This window comes from Lotus japonicus, chromosome 5, assembly GCF_012489685.1.
Source record: "Lotus japonicus ecotype B-129 chromosome 5, LjGifu_v1.2".
Classification (NCBI taxonomy): Eukaryota; Viridiplantae; Streptophyta; class Magnoliopsida; order Fabales; family Fabaceae; genus Lotus; species Lotus japonicus.
Window position 1 is genome coordinate 46,121,762 of NC_080045.1, and position 11,286 is coordinate 46,133,047.

The 11,286-nt window shown below is 41.9% G+C and overlaps 1 long non-coding RNA gene across 1 annotated transcript; it reads right to left on the reverse strand.

Moving 5' to 3' along the window:
• Positions 1–9,427: 9,427 nt before the first annotated feature.
• Positions 9,428–10,684, reverse strand: LOC130721426 (uncharacterized). Its single transcript, XR_009013447.1, has 3 exons — positions 10,434–10,684; positions 10,045–10,115; positions 9,428–9,968 (listed from the first exon to the last, which is right to left on the reverse strand). It is a non-coding gene; the product is annotated as an uncharacterized LOC130721426 (long non-coding RNA).
• Between the last annotated feature and the right edge of the window lie 602 nt (positions 10,685–11,286).

The following is an 11,286-nucleotide window of genomic DNA, read 5'->3' on the forward strand; positions in this document are numbered from 1 at the left end:
ACCCAATGCTATTGAGCCCTCAGAGTTCTTGCTCATTGGCCTCAACCGCGACGTCATAGAAAAAGAAGTGTTGAGCCGAGGCATTAACGAGACCAAGGAGGTGACCCTTGCCTGTCTTCTACACGCTGGGTGCATCTTCGCCCACGCATTTGACAATTTCAACTCCGCAGCTGCTGAAGCTGAACGGTTGAAGGCTGAGAGTTCTCAGCACCAAGAAGCCGCTGCTGCTTGGGAAAAACGCTTCGACAAACTGGTGGCGCAGGCGGGAAAGGAGAAAGTTCATGCCGACAAGTTGATTGGCGCAGCGGGAAACAGGATCGGCGAGCTGGAAGACCATCTGAAGCTGATGAAGGAGGAGGCGGACAGCCTTGATGCAAGCCTCCAAGCTTGTAAAAAAGAAAAAGACCAAGTAGAGAAGGGCTTGGCCGCCAAAGGCGAGGCGCTGGCTGCCAAGGAGTTAGAGCTTGAAACATTGGGCGCTGAACTGGAGCTAGCAAAGAAAGCGCTGGCGGAGCAGGAGAAAAAGTCTGATGAGTCTTTGGCTTTGGTGAAGGCAAATCTGGAGGCGATGCGGGCTACTTCTGAAGAGATCAAGAAGGCGAACGAGGCTCATGGGGCAACCCTCGTCACAAAAGATGCTGAGATTACTTCCCTTCTTGCGAGGATCAAAGAGCTAGAGGGCGAGCTATCAGTGGAGAAAGCCAAAGCCACTGAGGCGAGGGAACAAGCCGCCGACATTGCCTATGACAGTCGCGAACGGGGCTTCTACCTCGCCAAGGACCAGGCTCAACACTTGTTCCCGAATCTTGATTTTAGCGCCATGGGAGTAATGAAAGAAATCACTGCTGAAGGATTGGTCGGTCCTGATGATCCTCCTTTGATTGACCAAAACCTCTGGACCGCAACTGAAGAAGAAGAAGAAGAAGAAGAAGAAGAAGAAGAAGAAGAAGAAATAGGAGAAGAAGGAAGAAATGATGAATAGTGTAATCTTAATTTTTACCTAACCTTTTACCGTCGTTGCTTTCACATCGCCTTTATATACTTTGTAAATATAATTGAACGATTGTTAGGTTTAGGCGATTGTTGAATGATTGTTCTCCCCGTAAACCCTTTTGTTCGTCACTTCGCGAATCGCCGCATTCTTATTGTTAAAAAATTTAAGAATGAATTTCATAGTTAAACGCCCTAACGCACCGAAGTAATAAAATACTCAACATCCTGAGTGACTAAGCACTCGTTTTCCACCTTATTCATTCGCCGACCTTATATCTTGCGCTACTTTTCACGCGTCATGTGATTGAATTACGCCTAACGATTTCGTGCATTAATTTTAACTAGGGCTTGTTGCTTGGCATTTCTCCGTCAAGACTTTAAACATTTTCCACAAAGGGATAAATGGCCTCCATTCTTGAGGGCTTCGCCGGGGCTTTGCTCGCTCGGGGCTTACAATGCTTGGGTCCCAATGGCCATTTGGGGGTCCCAAGACTTTTGCCTAGTTAACGGCGCTCGTCGCCACTTGAGGACCAGATCGCCAACTTGCATATCTCGGACACGAACCCTGCTATTGTACTTGGCGGCCACGCGCTGCTTCATCGCAGTTTCTCGAATGTGCACCTCGTCACGCGTTTCAGACAAAAGATCCAACTCCATCGCCATATTGGCTTGATTTTCCCCTTCAAAATCTGGCCGAGTCCGCCATGTGAAATTGTCAATCTCCACCGGCAACATGGCATCTACCCCATAGGTCATTCTAAAGGGGGTTTCTCTTGTAGTAGATTGCACAGTGGTGTTGTACGACCATAGTACCACTGGGAGTTCATCCAGCCAGGCTCCCTTAGCTTCCTCAAGCCGTCGCCTTAATCCACGCAGAATTACCCTGTTTGCAGATTCTACTTGCCCGTTCGTTTGCGGATGCTCCACAGAGGCGAACCTCATCTGTATGCCCATTTCCTTGCAAAATTCCCTTGTTTGGTTGCTTGAAAACTGGGTCCCGTTGTCGGATACAATCGCTCTTGGGATCCCGAACCTGCAAACAATACGCTTCCAGTAAAAGTTGACTATTTTTGCAGAGGTTATTTTGGCCAGGGGCTCAGCTTCAATCCATTTAGTGAAGTAGTCCACCGCTACTAATATAAACTTCATTTGCGACCTGGCGGTCGGAAAAGGTCCTACTAAGTCCACACCCCACATGGCGAAAGGCCATGGGGCGCTCATCGTTACCAGCTCTTTTGGCGGTGCCTTGGACAAATCCGCAAACACTTGACATTTTTTACACCGCTTCACAAAGTCCATACAATCCTTCCTGAGGGTGGGCTAGTAGAAGCCCGCCCTTAACACCTTGCAGGCCAAAGACCTCCCCCCGATGTGGCTTGCACACACTCCTTCATGCACCTCAGACATTATCGCCTCATATTTCTCTGGCGGTACGCATTTTAACAATGGCGCCGAAAAACCACGGCGATACAAGTGTCCGTCAATGAGAGTATAGTGGCTCGCCTCTCGCCGTTGCTCCTTCGTGCATTGCTCCACTTCCGCCGGGTCCCCCGCCAAGATAGATAATATGGGTCCCATCCACGTCGCCCCTCTGTTCACACATGCCATGAGCTCGCGTTCAATGCTGGGGCACGCTAGCGTTTCCTGAATCACACTTTTGTTGTTGCCGGGCTTCCGTGTGCTCGCCAATTTGGCCAACGCGTCCGCTCGCTGGTTTTCTGCCCGAAGAACATACTCTACCACAACCTCTTGAAAAAGTGTCATCAAATATCGCACTCGCTCAAGGTATTTGATCAGATTGGGATCCTTGACCTGGAAAGTTCCCTTCACTTGATTCTCTACCAACTGCGAGTCCGTTCTTATCAACAACCTTCCGATCTTTACTTCACGCGCCAACTTCAATCCGGCGATGAGAGCTTCATATTCTGCCTGGTTGTTTGTTGCCTTGAACTCGAACTTCAGCGATTGCTCCAATACTAGATCTCCTGGTCCTTCCAACGTTACTCCCGCGCCACTGCCACTGCTATTGGAGGATCCATCTACAAAGAGAGTCCACTGAGTGTCCACTCTTTCAAACCGGTCTGGGGTCAACTCCACCACAAAATCAGCCAGTGACTGTGCGCCAACTGTGCCTCGCTCATCATATTGCAACCCATATTCAGATAATTCAACCGACCAGGCGACCAATCTACCTGACAAATCCGGTTTTTGTAACACTTGTCTCAGAGGCAAATCCGTCCGCACCTTCACTGGAAAACTCTGAAAATAAGGTCTCAACCGCCGGGCGGTGACAAGGACCGCCAGTGCCGCCTTCTCAATTTTCTGGTATCTGACCTCTGCGCCCTGGAGTGTGTGGCTAACAAAATAAACAATTCGATGCTCACCATCTATTTCTTGCAGTATCACAGAACTCAGAGCACTATCACTCACAGCAAAATACAAGTGCAGCGGGTTTCCCTGTATTGGTTTTGACAAGATTGGCGGTGATGACAGGAGTTCCTTGAGGCGAACAAAAGCTTCTTCACACTCCGCCGTCCACTCAAATGCAACATTTTTTCGAAGACACTTGAAAAAAGGAAAGGATCTATCACCAGACTTAGGAAGAAATCGAGATAAAACCGCTATTCGCCTAGTTAAACGTTGGACTTCTTTCACATTAGAGGGGATTTTCATCTGCTGAATTGCCTTGCATTTGTCTGGGTTTATCTCTATTCCTCTGGATGTGATCATGAATCCTAAAAACTTGCCGCCCTGAACACCAAAAGAGCATTTCTCCGGGTTGAGGCGCATATTGTGCTTCCTTATCTCGCCAAATGCTTCTTCCAGATCTTGATGATGGTCCAAACCACGTACTGATTTAACGATCATATCATCAACATAAACTTCCATGTTTATTCCCACCTGTCCAGCAAAAACCCTATCCATCAATCTTTGGTAGGTCGCCCCATCATTCTTTAATCCAAACGGCATGGTGCGATAGCAATAGTTTACTCTGGCGGTCATGAAAGCCGTTTTGTCCTCGTCTTCCGGGTGCATGCGGATTTGATGATAACCAGAATAAGCATCCATCAAGCTAAGCAGTTCGTTGCCCGAGGCACCATCAACGAGACCATCAATGCTGGGAAGGGGATACGAATCCTTTGGGCATGCCTTGTTTAAGTCTGTGTAATCCACACACATTCGCCATTTTCCATTCGCCTTCTTCACCATCACGACGTTCGCCAACCACGTCAGATATTTCACCTCCCTGATGAATTCTGCCGCCAGCAACTTGTCAACTTCCTGTTGAACCGTTTTTCCCTTGTCTCCGCCCAAGCGCCGCCTCAGTTGTGAAACTGGCTTGACACTTGGATTCAATGCTAATCGATGGCAGATGAAGTTTGGATCAATTCCGGGTATGTCCTTGCAGCTCCAAGCAAACAAATCTAAGTTCTCGCCTAGCAACTTTGTCAGGTGCGTCTCCTGCTCGTCCGTCAATCTGGTCCCAATCTTCAAAGTGCGATCGCCAAACTTTAGCGCCTTTGTTTCCTCAATTGGCTTGGGCCTGTTCACTCGCCCCTCGCCACGTGGGTCAAGATTTTCATCCGAAGTTTCAATATCATAACATCTGTGCCCAACCAACGCACTCTTCTTGCCATACAGGTTGAGGCAATTATTATAACATTCCCTCGCCAATTTCTGGTCAACCTTCAGCTTACCAACCTTGCCGTTGCTTAGCGGATACTTGACCGCCAAGTGGGCTGTTGAAATTACAGCACAGAGGCGATTCAATGTATTTTGCCCAATGATGACATTATAAGATGCCACCACCTGGAGGACCAGATACCTTACCTTCAAAACCTTTGCACACTCATCTTCCCCAAATATTGTGTCCAGATCAATGAATCCTCGCACCATTACTTTCTCTCCTGCAAAACCCACCAAGGTTCCCGCATATGGAGTCAGATCATTGTCAGTCGGTCCCAACTTGTCAAATGCATCACCATAGATAATATCAGCCGAACTACCCTGATCCAGGAGTACCCTTCTAACGTTGAAACTATTCAACCTTAATTGCACTACTATTGGGTCATCCTTGTGAGGTTTTATCCCCTCAAAGTCTGCAATCGAGATTGTTATGTCAGGGTGCACGAATCCGAAAGCAACTTCATGAACTGAATTAACTGCGCGAACATGGCGTTTCCGCGCCGCATGGGTGTCGCCACCACCGCCAAATCCTCCAGCGATGGTGTTTATGGTCCCTACGGGCGGTCCTGAGTGTTGAGCGAACGTGTCATCAGCCCCTTTTGTGGCGATAGCCGCTGATTCTTGCTTCTTCTTGCCCTTATTGTCCGTTCGCTCCTCCTCTCGCTTATCTGTTTTGTTGTGATCGCTGTTGTTGCGCCACTAGCCTTGGCGATTTCCTCGATATCCCGCCCGAATCAACTTATCAATCTCCCGCTGCAAAGTCCAGCAGTCGTCCGTGTCGTGCCCGACGGACCGATGGTATTCACACCACTTCTAGGGATTGGCGTCCCGTGGTTGATACCGTGGGGCCTCTGGCTCATCCACTAGATTTGCGTCCCTCGCCTCGCGGAGCATATCCGTTAAATCTGTGTTCATCACCATGTCAGCCTCCTCCCGCTGGCGATGAGACTTAGATTGTCAAGGCCGGCGTTGTTCATAATCATCACGCCGCGGATACAACTGCTCCTTGGTCGGCTTCAATATCGCCTTCCCTTTATCTTGTCTTTGCTGCTTGCCATCCCCTTTATCTTCGCCATTCTTATCTTTTTTCGCACGCTTGGATGACGTGTCGCCTTTTTCCAGTTTCGCGCGCTTTCTTTTGAAAGCATCGTCCTCCTCGTCAAGAATATAAGTGCTAGCGCGAGCACGCATCTCTTCCATCGAACGTGCCGGCTTGCGTGTCAACTTGTTGTTCAACCCTCCCGGTAACAAACCATTCTTGAATGCTAGAGCACAGGCTCGAGGCTCCTCGTCCTCTACCTTGACCGATGCAGCGCTGTACCTTGCCATGTACTCCTTCAGTGACTCTCCTTCTTGTTGGCGAATGTTGTATAGGTCATTGATCGTCACCGGCTGATTCTTATTCGCCGAGAATTGCACTAGAAACTTGGATGAGAAGTCTCTGAAATTCGAAATCGATCCGCGCGGCAAAGTTGTGAACCATGCCATCGCCGTCGATTTGAACGTCGATGGAAACATCCTGCACTTCACCGCATCTGATGCCGCAATTATCACCATCTTCGTGTTGAAATACAGAAGATGATCCTTCGGATCAGAATCCCACTGTAAGAATCCAGAACTAACGTTTTCATATTATCTGGAATCGCCACACTCTCAACTTCCTCCGAGAACGGACGGAACTCAGCTACGGAATCCGCTTCTCTGCCTCTATCATCTTGTTGCTCGCGGCGGTAGAAATCCAACTGAGCTTGTAAATGCTCATTCCGCTGCTGGATGTCGCCAATGCTGTGCATCATACGGCGCCATTCCTCCTGCGTCACAGCCGGTTGTCGCTCCGGAGTAGGTGAATTCTCCAGTGAGCGTTCCGGAGATCCGATCTGCGAAGGCGATGGAGGAGGTGGTGGTGATGGAGGAGGAGAAGGCGGCAAAGAAGTACGCGTAGCCTGTACTCCCGCTGTTCGCATCGGAGAATCTAAAACAACTCGCTGGGGCCGCCGAGGCGGCGAGGTTCGCCGTCGCACCGGCGAATGATGTTGCTTCCTGCGTCGAGTCTCCATCTAAACCAGGAATGACACAAACTAGATCGTAAAACAAGCACCGATCACAGAATCAAACCAAGAAAAACTTTAGAATCACCGAATCGTAACCAGAAATCGCCTCTTTGCACAATCAGTCCACGTGTTATTTTTAATTAATACATTTTATTTTTTAATAATTGGCTAATTTAAGGTGGAATTGAAAAACGAAAAAAGGAAAGAAAAAAAAAAGTCCAACGAAGCTATGACATGGAGCTGCCCTATAGTCCAACTAATTAAAAATTCCACGTCACATTCATTTAAAATGTGGCCATGACACATAGGCTTATCGTGGCAAATAAGCACGGTGGTCAGCGCCGCCCCTCCGGCAGGGACCAATTCCGGCTATTTCCTTAAGTTCAAGGGAATTTTTCGGAAGTTACGCCGGCGAGGAACAAAAATCAAAACTCACTTAAAGTTTAAGGACGAAAAACATATTTAACCCTATATATAATATGTTGTAACCATGCTTCCAAAACTCTTGCTTGGCCAAGTGTAGACAGGGAACAAGTTCGAATCCAGGTTTGACACATTTTAAAAGTTTTTTTTTTGCAACAAGTAGAAGCAACAGAAAAAAAAAATAGGTGGCTCACTGGTTAAAAAAATAACCGTCTGAGTCACTGATTTTTCAACTTAACCGGTCGGGTCGTTCTGGTTCAGTCCGATTTGATTGCATCGCTGATTCGATTGTCACCAGCTCGCGATCGAACCGGCCGGTCCGGTCTGAATGTAAGAACACTGCATGTGACATTCTAGCCCACTTAAAAGATGACTATTTTATATAGTATGATATTTTTTTTCGTACATCGAAAAGATAAATGACACCCTCCAAGGCTTGAACCCTGGACCTCTTCCTCCCAACCAATATGTCTTCAACTCTTACTACTTGAGCTAGCATAATATATCATATACTATGATATATTAATCTAATGACATCTTTAAAACTTATAAATTAGTGTATTGTTTAATAACTAATTATCTCAAAAGCTCGAAAAGCTTAAGTTTTTTTTAGATAATTCGCTATTTTGACTTAGTATCTGAGCATCTATGACTTAGCAGTCTAAAGTTCGATCATTGCTCTCCTCACTTTTCTAATTAAAAAGTTGAATTAAAGCACATGGTAGGTGGACCTGTGTATTTATCCACACTTCAAGCCTAAAAGACTCTTACGTGAAATAACATGTTAGAATATAATATAAAACCATTCATTTAACTCTTACCTAATAGCTTAAGGTTTAACATAATTGATTATCTTGATAAATATGTCCAATTTCATCATAGAAAATTTAGGTTTGCATATTTTACTTTCATAATTATATATGTTGTGTGTTGTTAACTAGGTAGTATCCCGTGCGATGCACGGTTGCTGATTTGTTTTTATAAATATAATATTATAACATGATAAGTTAAAAATAAAATATAAGTATATCAGTGCACATATTTTGATTTTGTTTCGTACTAAAAATTAAGAATTTAATGTGTATGCACCGTTAGTATAAATTTTATTTACACAATCACTAAAATGAATTCTATCACATCAGCAAGTATATTACGGTTTTAATTAAAATTTAAGGTGAAATTTATTATTCCACCTATGTGGCATGGTGTAATGGTTATCAGTGTAACTGTGCATATCCATTAAACTCAAAAATAAATAACATATTCATTCTATCGAATATAATAAGATTCAATCATGATCATTTTTTATTTTCCTATTTTTGATATATAATTTGATTTAATTATGATGTCATACAAAAAAGAGTAAATCAAATAAAATGACAAACTATTAAAACCTATCCGTCTAAATAAACAAGAACGAATTTTAATCTATTTTTCAACCTTGTTATTTTGACAATGATAAATTTTCACTAAAAACAAACTCTCATACATCAAAGAAAAAAAATTCACTATCAGTGTAAAACAGTTTAGAATGTGATTAAAATCTAACAACTCACTAACACAAAACAGGTCACTCGATATCCATTACCGGTGTAAAAAACAATTATATTTTTTTCGCAAATATAACAATAATTAGGACTCATCTTATAAATCTTTTGAATAACATATTTCACACATGCACAATGAAAAATAATTAATCTCAAATACACAATAAATAAGAGCGTTTCCATATAAATTACGTATGATATCTCAATCTAATAATCAATTAAATTTGGCAGCCTCTAAATTTATAAAAGTAATTAATCTTAAAATTTAACAACTGCGAAGAATTAATTAATTTTAAAAAAATTAACGATTTGGTTTTATCTTATTTCGCACATACACTTTGTGAAAAAAATAATAATATGCACATACAAAAATAAGATTTGGTTTATTCTAATTATAATTATTTAGCAATAAGTCTATGATTTATATCATGAATTTTTTTTTAAAGATTGTACTTTATTCTATGAAATTTTATCACATCCCCTATAAAAAAACATGCAAAAGCAAAATCAAAATCTAACAAATGTCATTTAAAAAAAAAACTAAATAAAATCTTAACTATATATCAGTTTTCTCACATTGCCTTCCACATACTGCTCACCCTACTTCCTAAACATCAATTTTCTCACAGTTGCTTGTATTTTTTCACCCCATAAAAAAGATAAAACAATATAAGTCTTTTTTTTTAGCCAAAGATAATATATTGAAGGAGGTACTATGGGACTATGGGTACCTCAACCAAAATACAAAAGAAAGCCAAAGGCTAAAGAGGAAAAAAAATATGAAAAGAACAAAAGGAAAAACTGTATACATCACAACATGTAAGGTTTGTTAAGAATATTTTTCCTTACTCTTCTTTATATGCCTCATCTTCTAATTCAAATTCAACCTCACTTCCCCGCTCTCTTCCACAAAATATTGTGTCAGCAAATAATCCACCCCTTGCTCCTAATCTTGCGCCTCAATTCAACTCCCCAAATTTAAATACTCAGTCAATCATTATCTCTCCAAATAACACACAAACTGATTTGCATTCCCACCCCAACAACCTACGCACAACATGTGCGACCAATTCAAACCAAACTTGCCACTCAAATCAACGAGAAGCAACCAGAAACAGGTCTTCAAGTAAAATAGTAAAACCCGAGAGCAGTACAAGAATATCACCAATCCTTGCACAAAAAAGCACGGCACCATAGAGGGGGAAGGAAAAACTCTGCTGTAGACAAACCTCAACCTGATATATTTCTTCGGCGATGTGGTCTTGACCTGCAAATTTCACACCAAAACGATAAATCTCTCCATTATTTCATGCCTGAAACGAAGAAAGGGGCATTGTTCGAACCTTAAAAGCAACATAGTGGTAAGTATTGTTAGTCAACTGAACTGAGCATGAACTTTGCTTCTTCAATTCAACTACAAAGGAAGAAAAAAATCAAAACATATTAGTCAATTGAATTGATCACACAAATTGATCACACGTATGCATGATCACCTCTCCATACACCAACAAAAGAGAGTTACCCCAGAAATTCAAAATAACACACCAAATTAAAAAAACATTAACTGCATAACTGGAAAATAGAGAAAAAGAGAACAAACCGTGCAACTTCAATGACAAACCATTAAAAAAAACAAATTCAATAGCTACGTCATACAATATAATTGAACAATTACAACAGTTGCATAACAACCAAACAATAGCACAATAATATATACAAAAATCACACTTACATGTTGGTCAAGCAGAATCAGCTTCATGGACACAAGCTTATTTTCTCTAATAAAAGAATCAGCAATCCACAGGTGAATCAGCAAATGAAGCCATTAGAATATTCCTCCCGGATAACACAGAGAATTCCAATTATGAAATACCAGAGTAAAGTAACAACAAGCAAAATAGAACCAACGATATTTGCCTCACAAAACCAAGAATCAGACACTTATATAGCCATACAATGGGGGCAAAATCACACACATCACATTCGCACAACTTTTTCCTATAAAAAGTTCCCCACAAAGTAATTTCTATTACAAATGAGTCCGACATCTTTTGAGTGAAAAAAGTAATATCAAAAGTGCCCCACAAAGTCATTTCTATTGCAAATTTGTCTGACAACTTTCGAGTGAAAAAAGTAACATCAAAAGTTTGTCCGACAACTTTCGAGTGAAAAAAGTAACATCAAAAGTAACCTTAATTAGCTACAAACCGATATATCATATAGTCCTTCCACAAAAAAACCGGGAAAAGTAAACTATATATATTTTTAAAATACCAAAAGATAAAAAAAAAAAAGCACCATGAACAGGAATGAATAGTTACATTTTTTTTTGAACAGAAATAATTACATATTGTCTCTCCTTTGTAGTAGTTATAGATTTTATAATTAAGTCTTAATAAATATCTCTTATTTTTACAAATAATGTTCATTTTTCAATTTTACCATGGAGTCCTTAAAAATATGGAGATAAGGAGCTTGATTTAAGTTTTTCCCTAATTATTCATTTGTATCATATTATCAAATTAATAATAATCTCAATACTTAATTTCATAATTTTTTTATATTTATTATTTAGGCCTACAATT